Raw genomic sequence first — 15,000 nt, 5'->3', positions numbered from 1 at the left:
CACGTGAATAGGTATTTTTGCAAAGAATTAAAAAAAAATGGAGATGTACAGATTCCAAACCAGAATGGCAGAAAACCAGAATAAAGACGTCAATTAGTCGGACATGAATTAAAAGAAGAAATTATAACAAAGACTAAAACCTATAGAAAAAAAAAAAGTACCAGTGTATCAGACCTAATAGAAATTCAGTTAAACCACTTAATTAAGGGAAAACCCTCAAATTAAATATGACTGTGACTACACTGGTACTTTTTTTTTTCTATAGATTTCAGTCTTTGTTATAATTTCTTCTTTTAAGTCATGTCGACTAATTGACGTCTTTATACATATATATATATAATATATGTGTCTATATATGTATATATATGTGTGCGTATATATTTATATATATTAATCTGACTATATTTTATTTAGGTAATACTGAATTACACAAAGTGATTAAAAACAAAAGGCTAGACATATACAAACATCAGGCCAGGACGAGTCAAAATCCCACTGGGGAGGCACCATTAATTTATGGCACAGTTGATCCGGAAAGCAAGTTTAAATTGAGAAAGGTAAACCTCAGAAGGGAGAGAGAAGACATTCACGCATGGATGGTGCAGCTGCATGAAATCGAAACGTGAGAACGAACAACAGAAGAGCAAAACGCAACAGGGCGACATTGATCCACACGCTTCAATGACGAGTGTTTTGTGGAGTGAAAACGTCGGGATGTGGGCACGTCATTCCGTATGAACCTGATGTACGAACTCCACAAAAGCACGTTGTCATGAGTAGTCATCAAACACTTTATTTTATTTTTATTGTTTTAATGGTTATTTACTCTTGAGAGAAAGAGAGTGAGAAGGGGAGGGACAGAGAGAGGGAGACACAGAATCTGAAGCAGGATCCAGGCTCTGAGCTGTCAGCACAGCCTCAGCCCTGCCTGGATCTCAGCCTCCCAGTTTCGGCCCTGCCTGGGCCTCAGAATCCCAGCCGCAGCCCTGCCTGGAAGTCAGACCCCAGCCTCAGCCCTGCCTGGACATCAGACTCCCAGCCTCGGCCCTACCTGGATCTCACACTCCTAGCCTCCAGATGCTCCTGGACCTCAGAGCCCCAGCCTCAGCCCTGCCTGGATCTCAGAGTCCCTGCTTCAGCCCTGCCTGGATCTCAGACCACCAGACTCAGCCCTGCCTGGAGCTCAGACTCCCAGCCTCAGCCCTGCCTGGATCTCAGACTCCCAGCCTCAGCCCTGCCTGGATCTCAGACCCCCAGCCTCAGCCCCGCCTAGAGCTCAGACCCCCAGCCTCAGCCCTGCCTGGATCTCAGACTCCCAGCCTCAGCCCCGCCTGGAGCTCAGACCCCCAGCCTCAGCCCTGCCTGGATCTCACACTCCTAGACTCCAGACGCTCCTGGACCTCAGACCCCCAGCCTCAGCCTTGCCTGGACCTCAGATCCCCAGCCTCAACCCTGCCTCGATCTCAGAGTCCCTGCTTCAGCCCTGCCTGGATCTCAGACCACCAGCCTCAGCCCCGCTTGGATCTCAGAGTCCCTGCTTCAGCCCCGCCTGGAGCTCAGACCCCCAGCCTCAGCCCTGCCTGGATCTCAGACTCCCAGCCTCAGCCCTGCCTGAATCTCAGACTCTGCACCCCAGCCCTGCTTAGACTTTAGACCCCCAGCCTCCGCCCCGGCTGGACCTCAGGTTCTAGGCCTCAGCCCTGCCTGGACCTCAGACTCACAGGCTCAGCCCTGCCTGGAGCTCAGACTCCCAGCCTCAGCTCTGCCTGGATCTCAGACCCCCAACCTCAGCCCTGCCTGGATCTCAGACTCCCAGCCTCAGCCCTGCCTGGATCTCAGACTCCTAACCTCACCCCTGCATGGATCTCAAACTCCCAGCCTCAGCCCTGCCTAGATCTTAGATTCCCAGCCTCAGCGCTGCCTGGATCTCAGACTCCTAACCTCACCCCTGCATGGATCCACAAATTATAGCAATCGCTAAGCCACAGGGCCCGAATAGCAATGTGTGTAACTTACCAGTAAATCTCAGTGTATGGCCAATAGACATCAAAACGATATTGAAGTTTTGAAAAATTGAATTTGTGTGATGAAAAGTTGAATGCAGCATAGCATCAGATACACCGTAATGCGTTTGGACAAGTATACCCCCTGCAAGGAAATCCTACGGGAAGGTCACATATTTGTGATATGTATTCGAGTTGAAAAGCGTTTATATCCTTTGACCCAAAAATGCCAATACCAATATGCACAAGTTTGAACACGGCTGACCAGATACCACGTAGCAAAGTAAATGCCTAATGGTGAAGTGAAGCCAGCTGCTGGTCTATAGCCAAAAGGTGAGATTAACCACAGCAGCATTGGTAACCGACTGGATACAGAGCCCAAGGGGCCCTGGTGACAAAGCCACCTTCTCCAAATTGTGCAAATTCCAGTCACCTGCTTGTCTGTACACGTGGCCAGAGGTCAGGAGCATCGCCAGCTCCCGCTTTGCTGCCCAAGTTGTAAGAAAAAGGTTGAATCCGAACCTTTAGTAAAAGTCGGGGTGCCTGGGTGGTTCCATTGGTAAAGCATCCAAGTGCATCTCAGCCCAAGTCTTGATCTCACAGTCGTGAGTTCAAGCTTCATGTTGGGTTCCATCCTTGACATGAAGCCTGCTTAAAAAAGAAAAAAGAGGGGGGGCGCCTGGGTGGCTCGGTCGGCTAAGCGTCCGACTTCGGCTCAGGTCATGATCTCACGGTCCGTGAGTTCGAGCCCCGAGTCGGGCTCTGGGCTGACAGCTCAGAGCCTGGAGCCTGTTTCGGATTCTGTGTCTCCCTTTCTCTCTGACCCTCCCCCGTTCATGCTCTGTCTCTCTCTGTCTCAAAAATAAATAAAACATTAAAAAAAAATTAAAAAGAAAAAAAGAGGGGTGCCTGGGTGGCTCAGTTGGTTAAGCATCCAACTTTTTATCTCCACCCAAGTCTTGACGTCATGAGTTCAAGTCCCATGTTGGGCTCCGTCCTGGACGTGAAGCCTATTAAAAAAAAAGAATCTTTAGAAAAACTGTAGGAATATGTTCATTTAGGTTTTGGGTGCCTTATTTTCATTGCAGATTAGTGGTAAACAGCCCAGACGTCCATCAGTATCATGATGACGAGTGTTTTCTTCCCCTTTCCTTCTCACCAGTTACATTGGTTATAAAACAAGATGTAAAAGGCGGTCACGCCTCACGAAGCCCTGTGTGCCATGTTTTAGCTCCCTTACCCCGTACCACACGCTTCCTTCTCTGCAAGGCCAACCTGCCGAGGAAAAAGATATCGAGGACCGAAGAGACCTGAACACAGAGGAGGGGGCAGCTAATCCAGACCTTGAGACTTGCACCCAACACAGCACAAATGCAAATGGGAACCAGGGAAATCCGAGACCCTGCCAGCGGGGAAGAATGTCACTGAGCTAAGGAGCCAAGGGCGGATCCAGGGGCTAAAGTGGCAAGAGGCAAAACGAGGAATGAAATGGAGGCTCCAGGTTAGTATTGGTGAAAGAGGAAAAACAAGATGGCGGGCAGGCTTGGGGAGCTCAGCAGCAGGAAACCGTCTCTCCAGAGACACCTCTGGAGTATCAGGACATTCTCTCTCTCTCTGCCCCCTGCCCCCCACTTGTGCTCTCTCTCTCTCTCTCTCCAAATAAATAAGTAAACTTAAGAAATAATAAAATAACATAAACTAAACTAAACTAAAATGAAATAAAATAAAAAGAATTTAAGTCACGGAGGAGAAAGGGAGTCTGTGCCTTCCACCCTCGTTACCTGGGCAATCAACCAGAATGGCTTTCCAAGGGGGAAGCCAGGAAGGGCGGGGGTGGGGGGACCCATTGGTCTAAAAATGTGTAACACACAGAGATTATGGGTGTGTACACACAGAGAACTATGAATTCCAACTACTCTGTTGGGAATATACACTCCTTTTTTTAAGATAATTTATTCCCTGGGTACCTGGGTGGCTCATCTCAGTCCATTTGTCGGTTTTGGCTTGGGTCATGATCCCAGGGTCATGGGATTGAGCCCCACATGGGGCTCTGTGTTGGGTCTGGGGCCTGTTTAATTCTCTCTCTTGTCTCTCCCTCTGGCCCTCTACCCTGCTGTCTCTGTCTCCCTACAAATAAAAAAAATAATAATAATAAAATGAATTCCAAAACAAGAGAATTGGGCCAGTGACTGAGCTAAAAAGTCATGGATTGCCCTGTCATCTAGAGGTTGGAAGACATATGATTCCAGTAATGAGACCCTCTACCTTAATCTCTAGACAATACATGGCACGAATTCCCCACATTGGTTGGACGATTACTGTGCAATCGATTAGGAATCCAGCCTATTTCCTCCTTGTAACCAAGTCCGTGAGTGACAGCAGCCTGGACGTGGATAAAAGGACGGGGCAGGGTGGGTCCAGGAGTGCCTGATTTCCACATTCTGTCTAGCTGGGCGCCATATGCAATTTAGGCAAGAATCAGGCATGACTATGAGTGTGGTACTCACTGCGGTCTCTTTTTCTCCAGATGACCTTATTTGAACTGCACAACACGAATGCACCCTTTTTCTCCAAGAGGCTGAGAGGCGTGGAATGTGGGCGTGGAAGAACTCGACGGAAAATCCCGGCTGAGCATCCAAATCCCAACACATGCTTTGCATAGCGTCTCATTGATGACCCAGGAGCTCGCACAACGGCGTGATGAAAACTCGTCATCCTGCGGTCTGTCGTCAAGCCAGGTGGGCTCACGGTGTGCGAACCGATGTGCGTGCATCATCGTGGGGGGACTCAGCCCGTGCGGGCAGCCCCAAGATGGACTCTGGGCCTCACGGCTCATACAACTAGTCTGTGTGCAGCGACGTCTCGACAGGGGCCATCACATATCACACGCCCGTGTCTGGGAGACCCTGGCAGTGACTCCCCTACAGAGAACACAGACACCCCGATTCCTCTGGCTGCCCTCCGGCTGGACATGGCCCCACAGTGCTGGCGAGGTGTCCGCGAGGCCATAAAGTCATGGAGCTCAGTGTCTGGAGGGATCCGAGGCCATTCCATGGCACCTCTCGTTGGATATTGGTGCTCTGATCACGGACGAGGCCAGGCTGTGCTGGGTGATGGTGACACCTCAGTGCATTGCACCTGTTCAGGTGCCTGGGGTGGCCACAGCAAATGACGACAAGCTGGGGGACTCAGGACGACAGAAGTGTGTTCTCTCCCAGCTCCAGAGGCTTCTGGACACCCTTGGTGCCCCCCCTGGCTTCTAGACACAGCGCCCATGTCTGCCTCCAAACCCCGCCAAGCTTCTCCCCTCTGTCATTACGCTTGGAGCCCAGAGACCTCAAAACCACATCCGGCTTTGCAGCAAAATCCCTGGGCTCTGGCTTCTGGGTTATTTCACAGACCCTACTTTGTGCGGAAAAGCCTTCCTGCGGTTCTGAATTCAGGTTCCGAGGCCCCGCGCCTGCCCTGGACATCCCCATCGGTCAGCCGGTTGCAACCAGGATCACTTTGCAGGGGTGTGGCCGCCCCTCCAGCCCCAACAGGTGTGTGCACAGGGGAGTCTGCCCATCGGGGAAGAAATAGGGCCTCGCAGCGTGTGCGTCAAAGAGGGAGCCCGGAGCACTGCGTCGGGGGCAGGTGAGTCCTGTGCTCAAGGCTCAACTCAGCGCTAAGGTACTTTAATGGTTTCTGGGGCCATGCGTTGATGCCGGCCAGTTCTGATTTCCTCTGTTTCGCATGCACCGTGTGATCTGATTCTCAGGGCTGGACACAGAAAGTGACGTCTGTTGCAACGCTGACCACCCCCAGGAAGATACTACGGGTGTGGATATAAAAAAGAAAAACGAATTACTCTTTCTTTTTTATTGCCTCTGGAGGCATCCAGTCTGCTTTTCCCAAACCCCGTGAAGGTCGTAATGAATCAGCCAAATGCACTGATCGCTTTATGCCCCGTTCGTAAAATCTCCTAATTGCATCCCTGGGCTCGTCGTAAAGGAGAGGGCTCATGCCCCCGATTGATAATTTTCTATTAGAATACAGGCGGATGGGAGGTGCTGTGGGGTGAGCACGACTCTGTATGTGATGGAAAACATTCGGAACAAACTGAATGCACTCACAGCACAAGCAGCAGTCACCGGGCAGGGACTCTGCCTGACAAGCCGATCACCCTCCAGACAAATTGAAGGCCACGCGTTTTCCTGTTGGTTTACGTGTTCTAACAAGACGATGAATTTTCAAGGACTCTTGGACAATACAGTTCAAATGTGGGGGGCGGGGAGCCACTGTTCTGTGTACACGCTCTGTCGGACATGTCTGAGGCTGGCATTACTCATGGGCAAAACCCATCAGGCAGCCGACATTTGCTGTTGACAGAGTTGTGCACTGCTGAACAGGGTATTGACTGACCTTGTGACCGACTGAAACCAGTCAAGACGTGTAGGGATGGGGCATGGCAGGAGCTAGAAGACAGTGGATTGTATTTTTTAAATCCTTGGGACTTTTTATTTTATTTTATTTTATTATTTTTTTTAATTTTTTTTCAACGTTTTTTATTTATTTTTGGGACAGAGAGAGACAGAGCATGAACGGGGGAGGGGCAGAGAGAGAGGGAGACACAGAATCGGAAACAGGCTCCAGGCTCCGAGCCATCAGCCCAGAGCCTGACGTGGGGCTCGAACTCACGGACCGCGAAATCGTGACCTGGCTGAAGTCGGACGCTCAACCGACTGCGCCACCCAGGCACCCCGGGACTTTTTAAATCCCTGGTATCATCCTTGCAGATTTTTTCTCCATGGCGACTACCAATGACAGCTCCTGTGTTTCCAGAATCTGCCCACAGTGGCGACATTGTGAAGGTTTGGTTTGCTTTGGGCAGAAAAGCTGTGTTGGTCTGTGTGTCTTAAATGTCAGTTATTGGAAGGAAGGAAAGAGGGAGGAAGGGAGGAAAGAAGGAAGGAAGGAAGGAAGGAAGGATGGAAGGAAGGAAGGAAGGAAGGAAGGAGAAGAGAAGGAAGGGAGGAAGGAAGGAAGGAAGAGGGAAGGGAAGGGAAAGGGAGGGGGGAGGGAGGGAAGGAAGGAAGGAAGGAAGGAAGGAAGGAAGGAAGGAAGGAACAGGGAAGGGAGGGGGGAGGGAGGGAAGGAAGGAAGGAAGGAAGGAAGGAAGGAAGGAAGGAAGGAACAGGGAAGGGAGGGGGGAGGGAGGGAAGGAAGGAAGGAAGGGCCCCTCCTTTTTCTGATTACTTAAGGTAGAATCTTGAAACCCTTGTTTTTCTTCTAATAGAAGCATTTAGTCCTGACCATTTCTCTCAAAGTTCTGCTTTAGCCTCCCCAGAACCCCCCCCCCAAAAAAAATGTTTATTCTTTTTCCTGGTGAGTTGAAAATATTTTCTAATTTCCTTTGAGAATGTATTTCTGGCCCATCGTTATTTAGAAGTATGCCACTGTAGGGGCACCTCGGTGGCTCAGTCGGTTAAGCATCCGACTTCTGCTCAGGTCATGATCTCGCGGTCTGTGAGTTTGAGTCCCGCCTAGGGCTCTGTGCCGACAACTCAGAGCCTGCTGGGGATTCTCTCTCTCCGTCTCTCTTTGCCCCTTCCCTACTCATCCATGAACTCTCTCTCTCTCTCTCTCTCTCTCTCTCTCTCTCTCTCTCTCTCTCAAAATAACTAAATAAGCCTTAAAAAAATAATTAAAAAAAAAAAAAAGAAAGCTTTCTGCTTACAAAGGGTGGGAGAGGAAGTCAAACATTAAGTATGAGCTGTGGACACCGCAGTACCTTTAAAACACAACCATTAATGCCCCCTCTTTGGAGAAAGTACTTATTCATGCCCCATGGGGAAGCTGGTTTCCCCTTACCCATCCGCCGCAAAACACAGACGTCTGGATATACTAAACTGTTTCCAAATGCCCATCTAATTGGATCCTTTCGAGGCATTTAGGTATGAATCTGATTTAAAAAAGCATTTCTTCAGAGCCTAATTACGACAGGATTTACACTTGAAGCGCCTCGTTTTTCTGCCCCCCCCCCCCCAGCCCGTCCAGATATCCAGCCAGTGGTGTCAACACAGCATCTAAATCAAGCCGCTTGTTTGGTTTTAATTAGTGCAAGTTTGCCTTTCGTAGGAAAAACATCATTTTGGAAAAAGAAGTTAGTTCTAGGGCTGGAAAATTGTCATCCGTTGCGCAGAAATGAGTGCCTCCAAATTCGCCGCATGAAAATGGATGTTATGGTAAATTTAGTCTACGTTTTCTTTCAGCAGATAAAAACGTAATTGATCAAGCATTTTAGAGAGTGTGGGGATCGCAGGGAGAGTTTCACAGAAGGCAAGAATTATTATTTGTGACAACAAGTCGATAGATACAAGAACGGATTGCCGTATGGGTAGATTCCCTGTGAAATGTATTTTAGATTGTGTGTATAGGTACACACATACATATATACACAAATATCTCTCAAAAATAAATGTAAAGAAAAAAACTTTTTAAAGACTGTAGAACAAAATAAATAAAATAAAAAATAACAAAATGAAGTAAAATAAAATTAAATGAAGTTACATTAAATTAAATTAAAAGTAAATAGGGACGCCTGGGTGGCTCAGTCGGTTAAGCAGCTGACTTTGGCTGGGGTCATGATCTCACAGTTCATGGGTTCGAGCCCGCGTCGGGCTCTGTGCAGACAGCTCAGAGCCTGGAGCCTGCTTCGGATTCTGTGTCTCCCTCTCTCTCTGCCCCTCCCCCTGCCTGTCTCTCTCTGTCACATAAACATCAAAAAAAATTAAAAATTTAATTATCCAGGAGGCACCATGATACAGTAGGTTAGAAATTTCAGGGTGACATAATATATCACCATTTGCAAATTTACAAAGACAATTGAAAGATAGCAACCAGTTCCCTGATTTTTCCCACACACCCCCTGCCACACATATCCCTTTTTGAAAACATGAAAAAATCTACACAAAGTTTTGGAAATTGTCCTGAGCCATACAGATTGTGCTGAGAACCTTCCAGCACACTAGAAGATGCTTGTTTTCTGTATCAGTCAGCTATAAATCAGGCTGTGTAACAAACAATTCTCAATCTCAGTTCCCTGGATCTCAGACCCCCAGCCTCGACCCTGCCTGGATCTCAGACTTTCATCCTCAGCCCTGCCTGGATCTCAGCCCACCAGCGATGCTGGAATTAAACTGGGAGACACGGGTACCAACACCTGTGGGATCTGTTGACTCAGGAGGATCATGCCCGTGACCATTCGAGCTTCACCATCTCCAGTTGGCACAGTTAATTCAGTTCTTGAATTCTGCATCCTAGGAAGATGTCAACACAGTTCACCCCAGGAGCTCACTTATCCAGCTCTGGATGTTTCCAGGATCCTGAGTCTGTCTGTCTGTCTGTCTCTCTCTTTCAAGCCCTGAATGCCAAAAGGAAGGAATTAAAAGTAACACTGTAGGGCACCTGGGTGGTTCAGTCGGTTGAGTGTCCAACTTCGGCTCAGGTCATGATCTCATGGCCTCTATCACCCCAGCTTTGTGACACTGAACGTCGAGGCATCTTCTGACGATGAGACTTCCCGTTTGTGTTAAAGTCACCCAGAAATATGATGTTCAAATACGTGCAGAGGGGTCCGATGGTGTCCCTTGCACGCGGAAGTGATCCAAACAGTAAGGATGGGACCTGGTTTGCAAACAGGGTCTTTGCAGAGGACATTAATTCATTAATTAAGATGAGGTCATATTGCATTAGGCTGGGTCCTCAATCACCAGACAGGTGTCCTTCCAAGAAGAGGGAAATTGAGGTACAGAGACACGGGGACAAGAACACATGACGAGAGGCAGAGAGAGGGTCTCTACAAGGCAGGTGGCCCCAAGGATCGCCAGCGGCCCCGGAAGCTGGGAGAATAAATCTGTGGGGGTTGAAGTCACATGGTTTGTGGCTTTGGGTTACAATGGCCCCCGGAAACATGTGCTGAACCGAGCACGTATTTACACAACAGAGGCTCGATTTTCCTGGCATTTTCCTCGGCTGCTGGAGATGACCCCTGCTCGGCGTTACCGTATTTCTTTCCCGGGTTTTTCCATTTCCGTGCCCAGCCGGTGTCCTAATCTGCTCGCTTGAAAATACATCGGGGCCAGGCTGCCTCATCCACACGGTCCCTCCCTCTGTTCCCCGCGTAGGAACCTCTCTGATACTTGATGGAGAAAATCCTCCCGGGAGTCGTTCACACTTTGGGCTGATGGCCACACGTCCCTGTGCGTTCAGAGAGTCCCTGGTGGGGACCAGAGTCCCCCACCGATCGTGTGCCTGCGTTCCACCCCCCGGCCCCCGCCCCGCGCCCAGCGCAGCTCGATGCAGAGACCCCAGACCTGGGTGCTATTTTTTTTTAACTTACATCCAAGTTAGTTGGCATCTTGTGCAACAAGGATTTCAGCAGTAGATTCCTTCGTGCCCCTGACCCACTGAGCCCATCCCCCCTCCCACAGCCCCTCCAGTAACACTCAGGGCAACAGAGCCTCGTACTTCTGGGGGCTCCTGGAGGCAGCCCCGAGCTCCTGCACAGACAAGGCCGAGAACCCGCGATGGGTAAGCCCTGACGGAAAGGAGGTAACGTGCACAATCCAGCCCTTTGCAAAGGCACTCATACGAACACCTGCGGAGGCCAACTCCTGGAGGGACGTGGGAAATGTGGAGACTTCTGGAAAGGACCCGGATCCACTTGGCAAAGATCAATCACACCTCCGTCCGCCGTGAGCCTGGCTCGTTTCATCCGAGATGTGCGGGGAGCCCCCCAGGATGTGCCATGCAGCTCCCGCCTGCCTCCTGTGGACGGCCGGCTTCGGCCTGGACCTCAGCGTGGCCGTATGTCACGATACGGCAAAGATCCACACATGTGTCCAGGCAAATAAATAAGCTCACTGTGTTCAGTGCAGCACAGCATCTAAATGTCATTAGGTTCCCCCAGCTCTGGGGCCCCGGGAGCACAGCCTGGGGCTCTTTTAATTAGAGGTTTATCCAGCTTTGAGATACACGCCGGGCTGGAAAGGTGAGGCCACAGCTCCCTCAGCACCTGCTGGGTCGGTGAGTGCGGATTTGACAGGAAGCCCGTAGCAGGTGGCCAACGTGTGCTGTGCTCCAAGAGGGAGCAGACCCCAAAAGGGAGGGGAGAGAAGAGTCCCCGTCAACTGCTTTCCGGAGCTCCCTGTGTTAAGGCTGCTGTAACAAAACACCCGAGACCTGGTGGCTTCAACAACAGACATTTCCTATCTCCCTCCTGGAGGCTGAGAGTCAGAAAACAAGAAGCGGCCGAAGCTGGGAGTCTGAGGTCCAGGCAGGGTGGACACTGGGAGTCTGAGGTCCAGGCAGGGCTGAGGCTGAGGGTCTGACATCCAGGCAGGGCTGAGGGTGAAAGTCTGAGATCCAGGCAGGGTTGAGGCAGGGCTGAAGCCAGGAGTCTGGATCCAGGCAGGACTAGAGGCTGGGAGTCTGAGGTCCAGGCAGGGCCGAGGCTGGGGGTGTGAGATCCAGGCAGGGCTGAGGCTGGGACTCTGAGTTCCAGGCAAGGCTGAGGCTGGGACTGTGAGATCCAGGAAGGGCCGTGGCTGGGAGTCTGAGATCCAGGCAAGGCTGAGGTTGGGGGTCTGAGATCCAGGCAGGGCTGTGTCTGCGGGTCTGAGGACCAGGCAGGGCCGAGGCTGGGAGGCTGAGAACCAGGCAGGGCCAAGGCTGGGGTCTAAGGTCCATGCGGGGCTGAGGTTGGGGGTCTGAGATCCAGGCAGGGCAAAGGCTGGGAGTCTGAGGTCCTGGCAGGGACGAGGCTGGGAGTCTGAAATCCAAGCAGGGCTGAAGCTGGGAGTCTGAGATCCAAGCAGGGCTAAGCCTGGGAGTCAGATCCAGGAGAGGCTGAGGCCCGTTTTTCCTGAGGTCTCTGTCCTTTGCCTGTGAAGACCGTCCTCTTCCCATGTCCAGTCATGGCTGTCTCTCTGTGAGGGTCTCTGTTTTCATCCCGTCTTCTTATAGAGAAACCTCAGGGCAGCCCAGGGCCTCTGTCTCTCAAATGGTAAACCCCCCGGTTAACTCAGTGCTTGCACTGAAACATGTGGACAGACCCACCACACTGCCCAAAACGCCTCAAAATAGCACAGATCCACGGCGGCCACTCACAGGGCTGAGGGTGTTTTATAAGGTTTTTTGTGTTTTGTTTTTTGTTTTTTGTTTTTTCCCAACCCATCCATTTAATAACCACAGATTCTCGCGCCCGCTCGACAAGGAGCCAACCCCGGGCCTGGTGATGTCATTACAGTGGTGGATAATGAGGGTTTACAGGTATTTTAAGAGCTTGTGCGTAAGACCCTAAGCAACTCAATCTGCGGGGGAATTAGAGGATGCCCACACAGAAGATAATTCTAGAAAAGTATTTAGAGTATACGGGGTGACTGTCCCCAACCTTTGGATAAAACGGACTATTTCAACGTTGTGAGATTAATCTTTCGGAGATCGCCCAATCCCGATCACATATTTTACCCACAGGGCTTTCTGGCAGAAATCTTTCTCAAATAGCTAACACCTTTGGCTTCCTGTAACCGTTTTAAGTTTATGTACTTGTTTTGAGGGAGAGAGAAAGCATGGGGCAGGGAGAAAGGGAGAGAGAGAGAATCTGTCAGTGCAGAGCCCGACACGGGGCTTGAACTCACACACTGTGAGCTGAGATCAAGAGTTGGATGCTTCAGCGACTGAGCCATGCAGGCACCCCGGCTTACTAAAATTTTTAATGATTCAAGGTAGATGACATCGGTCCCTGGTTCAAAAACAAACAAACAAAACAGTGATCACGACGGCATTGATCGCAGCTATTATAAATAGTTCTCGTGGGGCAGGCACAGATATAGTTTTCATCTCATCTTGTTGGTGTAATGGCGCTTGGGGAAGACACATGCTGTCCCTTCGTCTGGGCACACGGAAGGATCGTCTGCCCCCACCCATCGGACAGAGTCATGGCACACATCCTCAACGGGTTATGAGCACAAATGATGACGAGTCACTTTTGAGCTGATTCTGTCTGTAACTGGCTGTTGCCCTGGGTCCCGTAAGTCACAAGAAAGGGGGGACTCGTTTTATCCACCGTGCCCCTGGGAAATGTACTCGTTCCAGTAGAACTCCTAGATGCCTTGGGACTGTTAGCTGCCATTTTTAGCTTTAAAAATATTGAATTTTGCTTCCTTTCCCTTTGCCCGAACTTCCGGCTGTGTTTTCCATTGTATGGATTTCATTTCTCCATTAAAATATTTCTCACTCCGTATGCTGTTCGTGGGAGATCCCCATGAAAATCTCTGATTCAGCCCTCAGTTTAGCAACTGCTTTTGAATGCAGGGGCCCTTGGGTGGCTCAGTCGGTTCAGCGTCCGACTTCGGTTCCAGTCACGATCTTACGGTTCATGACTTGAACCCCTGCATCAGGCTCTGCGCTGACAGCTCAGAGCCCGGAGCCTGCTTCCGATTCTGTGTGTCCCTTTCTCTCTTCCCCTCCCCTGCTCACGTGCTCTCTCTCTCTCTCAAAAATAAATAAATAAACATTAAAAACAATTAAATGCAATGTCCCAGGGGCTGACCTAGCAGACCGTCCAGTCTGGATGTCTCTTAAACATCTCAGACTTCACCCATCCAAAACAGAAATGTCTGCACAGACTTCTCCGTCCGTTACGTCCCCTGGCTTCCATGAGCATTGGCACACGTGCTCTTTTCCAAGCTGTCGGCTTTCCAGGTGAGAATCCACAGTGGGCGCGAGTCTGGGAGAACGTGGAGCGTTCTGTGCCACGGCAACAAGGAGCCACCAGGGTGAGCTGACAGATTCATGTGTGATGAATCAGCGAGAAAGTGTCTCGGCAAACATACCAGCTGCCAGCTGACCAGCCCTCACGTCTGAAGGCCATTCGATCGAGAATAGCGGACGGTGCATTCAGGCCGCAAGTGACGGATGCACCTTCGCTCGTATAGTTTCCAGTTCCCGCGTCATCCATGGCCCCCCAAATCCCAGGCATCTGCCTGCTGTCCAGAATGGTCTCCGGGAAGGGCACCCTCCTGCAGTTCACACAGCTTGCCGCTCCCAGAATCACATCCTCCTCGTCTGTGATTGGGGTCGCTGGCGTGTTGGTGCAGGAGACACAAAATTCAGACCCAGTATCTCGTACTTCCTGACATCTGGTAATGTCGGGAGGTCCCCACTGCCTCAAACCACAAGTTCTGTCTACACTGCTCCTGCAGATAAAGTCCCATAGGTGAATAACCTCCTTATTACGGGGACCGGGCACAGAGCCTGCTTATGCCCACCACCCCATGGAAGTTTTATTTAGATGGCCAAGCACATCCTCCCAGGGACCGTTCACATTGTGGGCTGGCCATCCCCACCGTCACCTGTAGAACTTTCCATCTTCTGAAAGCTGTGTCCCCATGAAATACTGACTCGCTGTCCCCATCTCCAACCTGTGGCTCCATCATCTACTTTCTGTCCAAATGGATGTGACTCCTTTAGGGACCCCATATACATGGCATCACACAGGATCCGTCCTTCTGTGGCTGGTTTATGCCACTGAGCATCACGTCCCCAAAGTCCATCCACGTTGTAGCAGATGCAGAACGTCCTTCCTTTTCAAGGCTGAGCCATATTATACTGTGTGCATGGACCACATGCTATTTAGCTATTCATTCATCCATCCATCCATCCACTCACCCACCCACCTGTGCAACCATCCATCCACCCATGCAACCATCCATCCATCCATCCATCCATCCATCCATCATTTCTTTCATCTACACATTCATGTATCCGTCCATCTGTCCAACAGTCTACCCATTTATACACCCACCCACTCACCCATCCATCCATCCACACATCCACCTATGCATCTATCCATCCATCCGTCCATTCATCCACCCACCCACCTGTCCATACAACCATCCATCCATCCATCCATCCACCCACCCATCTGTCCATACAACCATCCATCCATCCA

General features: G+C 50.5%; 1 protein-coding gene across 1 annotated transcript in view; it reads left to right on the top strand.

Annotated features, from left to right (window-relative positions):
• DHRSX (dehydrogenase/reductase X-linked) overlaps window positions 1-3,370 on the top strand; it is a 228,925-nt gene extending 225,555 nt beyond the window's left edge. The window contains exon 8 of the transcript XR_009257163.1: window positions 3,166-3,370. The gene's annotated coding sequence lies outside the window, so the exon portion shown is untranslated. The remainder of the gene's footprint in view (window positions 1-3,165) is intronic.
• The last annotated feature ends 11,630 nt before the right edge of the window (window positions 3,371-15,000 follow it).

Source organism: Neofelis nebulosa, chromosome X, assembly GCF_028018385.1.
Source record: "Neofelis nebulosa isolate mNeoNeb1 chromosome X, mNeoNeb1.pri, whole genome shotgun sequence".
NCBI classification, from domain to species: domain Eukaryota; kingdom Metazoa; phylum Chordata; class Mammalia; order Carnivora; family Felidae; genus Neofelis; species Neofelis nebulosa.
The sequence above is the reverse complement of the archived record's forward strand: the minus strand, read 5'-3'. Positions and strand labels throughout refer to the sequence as shown.